We start from the raw sequence: 12,250 nt of genomic DNA, 5'->3' as shown, positions 1-12,250 counted from the left end.
CTATCGAGACAGTATTTTCAGCTTCTATGGCTGAAACATTTTCAAATGATGAGCTTCCAACAATGAGTGAAACAGTAAGAGCATGTGGAAAGTTTGGAAACATCCCATTAGGAAAGAGAAATCAAACATTTGGATTCATTTTAATGAGCTCAGACTTGTTGAAAATGCAGAGGAGCTGGTTGTGAACTGAGCTTCAGAGAAACACAACACACTGAGATTCAATGTGAAGCTTTGACTGGAAAAAGACAGAAAAACAACATGGGGATCCTGGAATAATGGGAGCTTCCATCTTTAAAGGACTGAAGAGGAAGAAGTTTACAAGGAATCATTTAGAACAGTTTCAAACATCAACTGATTGAATCTATGAATCTGAAAACGTGTTTCTGAGTGAAAGAGACAGACATGTACAGACTGAACTATCTGCTCAACAGTCTGAGTGTTTCTCTAACAGGAGACACTCTTTACACTCCACTCAGCACAGGGACACTGAGGAACCACGAGACCGGAACCTAAACCCAGGATAAAGAGTTTGAGTGAATGTGGTGTTGAAGGTGTGGAGGTGGATCAGAGTGTCAGAGGAGACTCTGTAGAAGGACAGAGTGCCAGCAGGACAGTCCACATACACTGCTACTCTGTTAGAGACAGAGGAGGAGGAGGAGGAGGAGGAGGAGGATGTTGATCTCTTATTGTGCCAGACACGAACAGGACCATCCTCAGTGCAGTACAGACTCCAGGAATGATTGTTCTCTCCAAACTCACACTCATCACTGCGTCCTTTCCTTCTGATGCTTCTGTAACTCACTGATATATAAATGTCTCCTCTCCACTCGACCTCCCAGTAACAGCGACCAGTCAGACCATTTCTACACAGCAGCTGAGAATAGATATTAAATCTGTCTGGATGATCAGGATATGACTGATATCCTTCACGTGTCACCTTCCTGTTGTTGTTGGACATTTTAAGTTTTCTGCCTATGGTGTTTGTGTCGATTGTGAGTTGACAGGAATCTGATGGAGAGAACAAACACAATCCAGCTGCAGTTATTGATCCATCATCTGTTCATTGATTGACACTTTGATGATGACTCCTGACATGATGAAGATGGTTGAATGTGTGCTGCTTTGTTTTCATGAATCCCATTAAAAACACACTTACACTTCCTCAGACCTGGTCTCAACCATCGGACTCCAGCAGGCTCCACCCTGAAAGGAGGAGGGGGGTCAGAGCAGCACAGTCAGCATGCACACATGGACATTACATGGCTCTCATACACATACTGTTAGACACTGATAAAGGAACAGTCCAACATTTTCACAAATATACTTCAATCCATACGTTACTGATGATGATTTGGACTGATCCTGGATCTGTCAGTACACGACTATATTGAATGAAATATGACCGATTCAAACTGTGACCTTCACTATCTTTATATTCCTCTTCTGTTAAGCTGAAATGGACACCTCCCTGCTTTTGCTGCCAGCTGTTTTTCTCCTCTTGGTGTCAGTGTGGTTACTGTACATGACCTCTGACCTCTGAGTGAGTGCAGCATCCCCATGCAGTACAGCACACAACGATAACAGCAGAATGGAAACACAAACTGTGTGACATGCTGTTTATTTTTCATAGTTTAGAGATTTACATAATGAATTCATTGCCAAAACTAAATGAAAGGTAAAAGAGAAAAAACATGTGTTCTCCTCCCTGAATTTCTACCTTATCACGGTGGAGGGTTTTGTGTGTCCCAGGTATCCTAGGCGCTATGTTGTACCAGGGAGCAAGGGTCTCCCATGGCAAATTGGTCCTGGTTGAGGGACCAGACAAATAGCGAGACAAAAGACCCCATATGAGTATGAAATCAAAGGAACAGTTCACTCCACATGGGATAAGGGTACCCGATTACTATGACTTAGCAAATGGGACATGGAATGTCACCTCTCTGGCAGGGTAAGAGCCTGAGTTAGTGCGTGAGGTTGAGTGGTACCAGCTAGATATATTTGGGCTCACCTTAATGCACAGCTTGGGTTCTAGAACCAGACTGCTAGAGAGGGGCTGGATTTTGTCCCAGTCTGGAGTTGCCCTAAGTGAGAGGTGGCAGGCTGGAGTGGGTATCTTGGTATCACCTCAGGTTTCTGTCTGTACATTTTTTCCTGGTGGACAAGTAGGAAGAAGTTCCTTGTGCTTTCAGGTTGGGGAACAGGTCCTGATTGTCATCTGCACTTAAGTGTCCAATGATAATTCAGAGTACCCAATCTTCTTGGAGTCCCTGGGTGAGGTATTTGTGGATTATTCACCTGGGGACTCAGGTGTCCTACTGGGAGACGTCATATTTGCAACAGTGGCAAGATCCTGGAGGGAAGTGATTGGAATGAACAGCCTGCCTGATTTGAGGCAGAGTGGTGTTCTGTTACTGGACAGATTTTTCAATAACAAACACAATTTTCGAACATAAGTGTGTCCATAAGTGCATGTAAATGGTAAGTGGCCTGTATTTGTGTAGCGCTTTATGTCTGTGAAGGTGGCTTCTTTCACTCCTCTTTCAAACCATCTATCCTCGAGGATGCCAATGTTCACATTTTGGACAAAGAGGACAGATGGTTTGAAAGAGGAGTGAAAGAAGCCATTTATGTCCACTGTGACCATCTTTGAACAGAGGCGGTGGTTTACGACACCAACTGTCTGCCATCTATAATCCAGTTTTGAGTTCCCTCCCCAGATGCCTTAATGCCCACTCACATCCTGGGCCATCTGACCTCAGGAAATCACATGATAGGGTGGGGCCAGGTTTCACAATGAGCTCAACCGAAACCCTGGCTGATTGGGACCCACACCCATTTTCACATCTCGGCTGTGATTAGGTAGAGGATCATCAGGGGGTCCTTTGTCCCTCTTTGGAGCGAAACTCCCACTGGGTTTAAATCTGGGACTCTCCACCATTTGACCCTTAGAACTGAAGAAGCTTCTCGGTTGAGAGGTGAAACGTCTTCAAGCAACTTAAAGAAGTCCTTTAAGAAGTCGCTTTTCTTTCCAAGCTCCTTAGAGTATAGCACTTTACTTAGTCCCTATGGACCCCAAGCGCTTTACTCTGCATTCAGTCATCCACCCATTCACACACTGAGGATAGCAAGCTACATTGTAGCCAAAGCTGCCCTGGACCGCACTGACAGAGGTGAAGCTGCAGGACACTGGCACCACCGGGCCCTCTGACAACCACCAGTAGGCAACGGGTGAAGTGCCTTGCCCAAGGAAACAACGACCGAGACTGTCAGAGCCGGGGCTTGAAGCAGCAACCTTCTGATTACAAGACAAACTTCCAACTCTTTGAGCCACGATCACTAGGTTGATGATCGATTTTGTAATCGTATCATTAGATCTATGGCCATATGTTCTGGATGCTTGGGAGAAGACAAGGGCTGAGTGCTCAACTGATTACCACCTGGTGGTGAGTTCCTTTTTACCCAGAGAGAACCCACGCAAACACAGGGAGAACATGCAAACTCTAAGAATGAAAGAAAGAAAGAAAGACCCTGGCCTGATGGTGGAATTGAACTCAGGACCTCCTTGCTGTGAGTCAACAGTGTTAACTATCGTGCCAATGTGCTGCAGTCACGTGAAATTTTTAAGTATATTTTTTTAATTTATATGCATATATTTTAAATTATATTTCCCAATATTAAATCCTGTCTTTTTATTTTTTTAAAGAAAACCTGAACATGCTAAGAAAAATCGTCATATGAATTTGAATATGGATTGGCTTAAAATATTTAATTGGTTAATTTTAGTGGTGTCAGCATTAATCTCATTAAAATGACATTAACGCCATAACCGCAGTTGCACAGCAAATCTTCGTTAGCAAGTTAATGCGGATTGCCCCGTACATGGGCCTGCATGGCATCAAAGAGTTAGCGCAGTTAGCTCGTTAACGCGGTAGTGCCTTGCAACCCCATGCACAGGACGATCTGCATTAACTTGCTAATGAAGATTTGCCGCATTAATGCGGTTATTACGTTGATGTCATTTTAACAAGATTAACGCTGACAGCACTAGTTAATTTTAAAAATACAAAATGTAATTTGACCCGACCTCAGAGGATTCAGGTTACAGTTTAAATTTTGTAGTCCCACAGCCAGAAGCTTCACTCCTGAGTCATGCAGGTTTTTGATACACAGGTCCAGCTCTCTCAGACTAGAGTCCTGGGAGCTGAGAACTGAGGAGAGAGCTTCACAGTTTTCCTCTGAGAGTTCACAGATGTTGAGTCTGAAAATAAAAACATGAACAAAGTGTTAAAGTATAACCAGGGTGTAATAACTAATGATGTATTTTAAAGTATGCTTAATATCTTGTCCTCAACAGGTTAGTAAAATTTTACTTTAACTTAGAAATGATTAAAAATGTTAAGAAACAACAATACATGGATAAAGTTTGCCTTTACTGGTTAATTTGTTTCATTGGTTTATTTTGTGATTTGATAAAAAGAAGAAACAAACATATAAACAAACAAAACAAAACAGAATACATATTGATCTGACCTCAGAATATTCAGTTTGGCATGTGGACTCTCCAATGCAGCAGACAAAAGCTTTACTGCTGAATCATTCAGCCTGTTGGTACTCAGGTCCAGCTCTCTCAGACTACAGGACTGGCAGCTGACGACTGACAACAAACCTTCACAGCCTTCCTCTGAGAGGCTACAGCTTCTCAGTCTAAAAAACCCCCAAAAGGAATATTTGAGATCAAATCTCTTTATATGTTGAACCTAGATAATAAATCAAATATGCCTGTGTACACTACAACTCAAAATTAACTTCAAAAATGATAAAACTTAAGTATGGAAGAAAAAAAAGTAAATTAAATTTATAGAAACACAATTGTACCAACATATCTAAATTGCAACCAGTGATCTAGTGACACTAGATCAGTGTCTGCAGACATGCCTGTGGGTACTAGAGTACTACAGATACTACAGTACTGTTGGTCACTTTTTCTAATTCTAATATCTGCAATAACTGTAAATGTAGCTATAAATAATGGATCACATGCTGGACTTGGTGCAGACTCTTGTTTGATTTCTGTCTACAATCAGAATCAGAATCAGAATCAGAATCAGAATACTTTATTGATCCCTGGGGGAAATTATTTTTTGTTACAGTGCTCCATTTTAAACCAACATTAAGACAAGACAGACAATACGCTAACTAAGAATAGTACAATATATACATATATATACATACATACATACATAAGTCACTTATAAATAAATATTTGGAAAAGAAACATGTGTAGTTGTAGCAGCAAACAGTGTGTTAAGTGGATGCGTTGTACAGGGAGATGGCCACAGGCAGGAATGATTTCCTGTGTCGTTCAGTGGTGCTTTTCGGTAATCTCAGTCTCTCACTGAACGAGCTCCTGTGACTGACCAACATGTCATGGAGTGGGTGGGAGGTGTTATCCAACATTGTCTTTATCTTGGACAGCATCCGCCTCTCCGACACCACCTTGAGGGAGTCCAGCTCCATCCCCACAACATTGCTGGCCTTACGGATCAGTTTATTAAGTCTGTTGGCATCTGCGACCCTCAGCCTGCTCCCCCAGTGCGATCCTCTATGCTGTTGCATCAGCATAGAGGATCGCACTGGCCACCACAGACTCATAGAAAATCCTCAGCATTTTCTGGCAGATGTTGAAGGACCTCAGTCGCCTCAAAAAATAGAGACGACTCTGGCCCTTCCTGTAAAGTGCTGTGGTGTTTTTAGCCCAGTCCAGTTTATTGTCAATGTGTACTCCAAGGTATTTATAGTCCTCCACAATGTCAACACTGACCCCCTGGATTGAAACAGGGGTCAAGTGTTTCCTGGTCTTCCTGAAGTCCACGATCAGTTCCTTGGTCTTTGCCACGTTGAGCTGCAGATGATTCTGCTCACACCACGTGACAAAGGAGTCGACCACAGCCCGGTACTCTGTCTCATCATCCCTGCTGATGCATCCAACCACCGCAGAGTCATCAGAAAACTTCTGAAGATGGCAGGTCTCTGTGCAGTGGCTGAAGTCTGTGGTGTAGAGGGTGAAGAGGAAGGGGGAGAGGACAGTCCCCTGTGGTGCCCCTGTGTTGCTAATCACCTTGTCAGACACACACTGTGGGAGACGTACATATTGTGGTCTTCCTGTCAGGTAATCAACAATCCAGGACACCAGAGAAGCATCCACCTGCATCGCTGCTAACTTATCACCCAGGAGGGTCGGCCTGATGGTGTTGAAAGCACTGGAAAAGTCAAAAAACATGACCCTCACAGTGCTCGCCGGCTGGTCCAGATGGGTGTAGACACGATTGAGCAGGTAGATGATGGCGTCCTCTGTTCCGAGACGAGGCTGATAAGCGAACTGAAGGGGATCCAGATGTGGTCTTACTATGGGTCGCAGCTGGTCCAGGATGAGCCTTTCCAGGGTCTTCATGATGTGGGAGGTCAGTGCCACGGGCCTGTAATCCTGGGGGCCACTGGGACGAGGCGTCTTTGGTACAGGGACGAGGCATGATGTCTTCCACATCACCGGGACCCTCTGCAGATAAAGACAATGTTGGATAACACCTCCCACCCACTCCATGACATGTTGGTCAGTCACAGGAGCTCGTTCAGTGAGAGACTGAGATTACCGAAAAGCACCACTGAACGACACAGGAAATCATTCCTGCCTGTGGCCATCTCCCTGTACAACGCATCCACTTAACACACTGTTTGCTGCTACAACTACACATGTTTCTTTTCCAAATATTTATTTATAAGTGACTTATGTATGTATGTATGTATATATATGTATATATTGTACTATTCTTAGTTAGCGTATTGTCTGTCTTGTCTTAATGTTGGTTTAAAATGGAGCACTGTAACAAAAAATAATTTCCCCCAGGGATCAATAAAGTATTCTGATTCTGATTCTGATTCTGATTCAGACTCAGACTCAGCATAAACAGTTTATGAAAGACTCCACACAGCTGGGGGGCACAGGCCTTGAGGACAAGGGGACTCACTCCGTCTGGTCCAGCAGACTTGCCTGAGTGAAGTCTCCTCATTTGCATCTCAACCTGGTATTGAGTGAAGGTGATGGGTGGGGGAGGGGTGTCAGGAATCTCACAGGAGGCAACATGTGAAGAGAGAGGCTGGCACAGTGGTGTGGCTCTGGATTCCAGGCTGACTGCAGGTGAGGTTGTGGGGGTGGGAGCAGACACTGTGGTGTCGAATCTATTGAAAAACAGATTCAACTCGTCGGCTCTATTCTCACCTCCCTCAGCTCCCCTGCTGTTGGTTGGCCTGAATCCAGTGATGGTCTTCATGCCCCTCCACACCTCTCTCATGCTGTTCTGCTGGAGTTTCCACTCCAGCTTCCTCCTGTAATTGTCCTTAGCCTCTCTGATCTTGTCCTTTAGTAACACCTGGACCTTCCTCACCTCCTCTTTGTTGCCCCCTCTGAAAGCCCTCTTCTTGTTGTTGAGGAGGGCTTTGATGTCCTTAGTCACCCACGGCTTGTTATTTGGGTAACAATGAACAGTCTGAGCTGGAACAATGGAGTCGGTGCAGAAAGTTATGTAGTCTGTGATACACTCAGTAAGCCCATTGATGTCCTCGGCGTGAGGCTCACAGAGTGTTTCCCAGTCGGTCACCTCGAAACAGCCCTGTAGTTCCGCTATTGCCTCCTCTGACCACCTCCTAACAGTCCTGGTGGTCACAGGTTCCCTCCTCACAATTGGCACATAGCGGGGGGTGAGGTGAATCAGGTTATGATCTGACCTACCAAGTGGGGGGAGGGAGGAGGAGCTGTATGCATCCTTGACGTTAGCATACAGTAAGTCTAAAGTTTTCTCTCCCCTGGTGGGACAGTCCACATATTGTTTGAATGTTGGTAGTGTATTGTCCAGTGATACATGGTTGAAGTCACCCGAGATCACAATAAAGGCACTCGGGTGCTGAGTCTGTAGCCGAGCTATGGCAGAGTGGATAGTGTCACATGCAGCTGTGGGGTTAGCAGAGGGGGGAACATAAACAGCCACCAAGATGACGTGAGAGAATTCCCTGGGTAAATAATACGGCCTGAGTCCAACAGCACACAGTTCAGTGTCCGGGCAACAAATCCTTTCTTTGATTGTTATGTTGGCAGGGTTACACCACCGGTTGTTAACTAAAACAGCAAGCCCACCTCCTTTACGCTTACCGCTAGCGATGCTGTCCCTGTCCGCCCGAACAGTGTGGAAGCCTTCCACGGAAGCATTCTCATCGGGAATGACCTGGTGCAGCCATGATTCGGTGAAACACATCAGGCTGCTTTGGCTCATTCCCTTTAAAGTCCCGGCCTCCCTAAAGGGCAACTTTCTATTGCTTTGATAATTTCATAAAGCACACTGAAGATCAGTCATTACAAGCTTCATCTACTCAACCTTCTAGTTTACAAATTCTAAAAAACTGTAACCCACATTAAAACCTGATTGGAAATAAAATCTTCTCAAATGCATTTTTACATTTTAGATCCACAGTAACAAAGTTCACACGTCTTTGTTCAGTAATTATTATGTTCATTACCTGCATACTGTGAGTAACACTGGATTTTAAACAGTACCTGTATAAAACTCTTCCTGTTAAAGGTGTTTATAAAGGGTATGAGCTGAAATGCTGACTTCATGGAGAATGTTTGGTGTCAGGAAATATCAAAGGTAAAGCAGTGATCCATCCAGTCTCTTCCATTTGGCCCACAGAGAGACAGACAAGCATTCTTACTCACACTTGCATGAAGTTTAGATCACCAGTTAACCTAACTGCATGTTTTTGGACAGTGGACAGAAACTGTAGAGTACCATGAGAGAACCCACTGTAATTGGTAACATTGGTTATGGTGACATTACAGTTAGATATGGTTGCTGATGAGAAACAGAACCTTAGTAGGAATTTCAAATATAAAGCACAAGTATTTCCCTCCATACTGGATATAGTCAGGACAGCCACAGCTGATTTATATATATTAAAAAAAAGAGAGATTGAACATTGAACATTGTACTAAAGCTGAGACAAAAACCAAAACTTGGATTACGAACACCAGAAAAAGATGAAGGTGTAGTCTGGTAGCAGAAGTATATGCTTTAGAAAAAAAGGTACAAAATTCCTGGAGTTGGGGACAAGTAAAAAGCCTAAGGACAATAAACTTGATAAAGGGGCTGAAGGATCAGAACTCATGTTTTTATAGACTGGGTCTAGATTGTTATTTGATTTGAGTTAAAGAGAAAAATGTTTCAGAAATGCTGAAATGTCCTGCTGGAGGTAAACATTAAACGTATCAAATATTTGTCTGAGTGACTAATGATCATTGTTACGTGCCAAGAGATGTGGCTTTGCTTTTGTGTTCTTTTTATCTTTCAGGTGTCAAGCCTCCACCTATTGGCCAGTTCAAAGTTGATTGGCATGTGTCTATTGGCTGGTCTGGGCACAGATGGCCAATCACTCTCCGAGGATCACTACAAATGAGCAGCTCCCTGGCCAGCTGCTGGCTGCTGCTTTATGACAAACATTTGCAAACAGGCTTTTTTGTATTTTGTGTGGTGGGAGGCTGGACAGGTAAGCTGGGGTACCCTATACACTGGTTGCAGGTTTTAAACTGTTAGTCACACTAGGTTATGCGGTTGACACCACTCTTGTATGTTTTCACTGACCTTTTGTCGAGTAGCTAGGTAGGCCTTTTGTTTTGCATTTTTTGCTTCAGTTAGGCCCTGGAAGCTATCGACCTCTTTTTGTTTTATTAATTTCTTTGATTTGGCTCAACCGCCCAGCCCTCCTCCCCCACCTCTTTTCTTTTGTTAAGTTTGACTATCAAGGCAAGCAACCAATAAATCCTGCCTGATTCTTAACAAAAAACAAATATATACCCATTTCAATTATTTATTTTTACCAGTGACACCAATATAACATCTCCACATTCACAAATATACATTTCTGACATTCAAAAACAAAACAAAAACAAATCAGCGACCAATATAGCCACCTTTCTTTGCAAGGACACTCAAAAGCCTGCCATCCATGGATTCTGTCAGTGTTTTGATCTGTTCACCATCAACATTGCGTGCAGCAGCAACCACAGCCTCCCAGACACTGTTCAGAGAGGTGTACTGTTTTCCCTCCTTGTAAATCTCACATTTGATGATGGACCACAGGTTCTCAATGGGGTTCAGATCAGGTGAACAAGGAGGCCATGTCATTAGTTTTTCTTCTTTTATACCCTTTCTTGCCAGCCAGGCTGTGGAGTACTTGGACGCGTGTGATGGAGCATTGTCCTGCATGAAAATCATGTTTTTCTTGAAGGATGCAGACTTCTTCCTGTACCACTGCTTGAAGAAGGTGTCTTCCAGAAACTGGCAGTAGGACTGGGAGTTGAGCTTGACTCCATCCTCGACCCGAAAAGGCCCCACAAGCTCATCTTTGATGATACCAGCCCAAACCAGTACTCCACCTCCACCTTGCTGGCGTCTGAGTGGGACTGGAGCTCTCTGCCCTTTACCAATCCAGCCACGGATGTGGTGGTCCCCACATCCTTCATCATCATTCCCGTCCCCAAGAACCCAGAAGTCTCAATGTTCTGGCTGAGCAGGAGAGGACACTGCAGTGACCATGACAACCAACTTATGCATCCCACTGTTGCCAGGAAGAAGGATCATATGAGGACAAACAGCAGAGCCAAAGGAAAGAGATCATCTCTCACTCATGGCTCTACTCCACTTTACTCCACCAGGGGGTGCTGTAAGCAGCCTGGTCTACAGTGGGAAGTAGCTGTGGCCAAAGCCCTGGCTCCACACATCAGGATTCAAAACCAAGACTGAACAGTGTGCCACCATCACCTGTAGAATGTCACAGCCTGGTGTCAACACAGGTAATGGAGACATTTCATTGGCCACACCCACATCAACAGGTGCAATAACAGGACTAATGGTTTGGAAAAGACAAGTGGTGGTGACAGTGGACTCATCTCTGTGCTTGTCCTGCTAGACTTCAGTGCAGTAGAAAAGAAAGTGGTGGATCTATGTTTCTGAGTGTGGGGCCATCAAGAGGCCACAATATCCATAGAGGGGCCAAGTATTACTCCAGCAGCACGTACAATGCTCATTCTAACTGCTGTTTCCTTCTTATTTCTTTGTATACATGCAGCTCACACTCGACTGTGACTCCTGACCGTGTTTATGGGACAAAGGTTTTGTTCTTTACATTGTCTTTCTTCTATATAATTGTTAAACATTTAATAAATATGTCTACAAAAAAGATTTTAAAAAATCAGACATTTCACACAGACACCCAAATGATTTCTGCCTGATGAAGGGGGCTGAAGGTGCCCTGCTCTTGACCAGCTTCTGCTGCTCTCTCCCTGCTCACTGTCAGCAGCTGGCAGGCTCAGGTCCTGCCTGAGACTTTTCATCTATCAGTGCCAAAGAATATGGGAAATAGCAACGCACAACATGCACATTACAAAACAAGTACATGAACCAGCATTACATTCATTAGTGAAGTGCTGACGTTCTCTCCTAAACTTTGGGCCTTAATTGATTGATTGATTGGTAATTTATTTCAACATGTGAACAATATACAACTACATTTAGAAAAGAAAATAAGAGAGAAAAAAACACTATACAAATTACATACAAAAAAACCCGTTCTGATTAATTTACATGTTGAAAGGGAAGAAGTACACACTTATTTAATCCCACCCCTTTGCCATAAATTATCAGTTAATATTTAGTCAGCTTCCTTACTGATATAATTTGTAATAAAAATAGTGAACAGATTTCTGATATACTATATACTATAATATCACATCATGAGTTTTTTGTTTGTTTGTTTTTAAATAGAGACATTCACTTAATTTAAATATTTTCCTTTTCTTTATAGTTCGAGAAGATCATACTTTTATAATTCTTTTTGAACAGTTTTATGTTTGGACGTTGCTTTAATTCCATATTCAGACTGTTCCACAGTTTCACTCCATGAACAGAAAAACAAAAGCCTTTTCTTGTAGTACGTACGTGATTTTACATTACTGTTAACTAATGTTTGCTTTGCTTCTTAACCAGTGAAGCAGCGAGGGGCTTTCTGAGGTTCCTGCTCGTAAATGCCCAAAATGAGTCGAGTATTTCTGCAACTACAAACTCTTTTTTCATCAGAGGTGTAAATATTACAGCACTGTGTCAGAGCCACTGAGGCTGGAACACAGAAAAAGAAGTGGATGGAT

The sequence above is a fragment of the Rhamphochromis longiceps genome, linkage group LG9 (assembly GCF_057381845.1).
Source record: "Rhamphochromis longiceps isolate RC_006_pf linkage group LG9, R_longiceps_female_GT1.1, whole genome shotgun sequence".
Taxonomy (NCBI): domain Eukaryota; kingdom Metazoa; phylum Chordata; class Actinopteri; order Cichliformes; family Cichlidae; genus Rhamphochromis; species Rhamphochromis longiceps.
Note: the sequence above shows the minus strand (reverse complement) of the source record.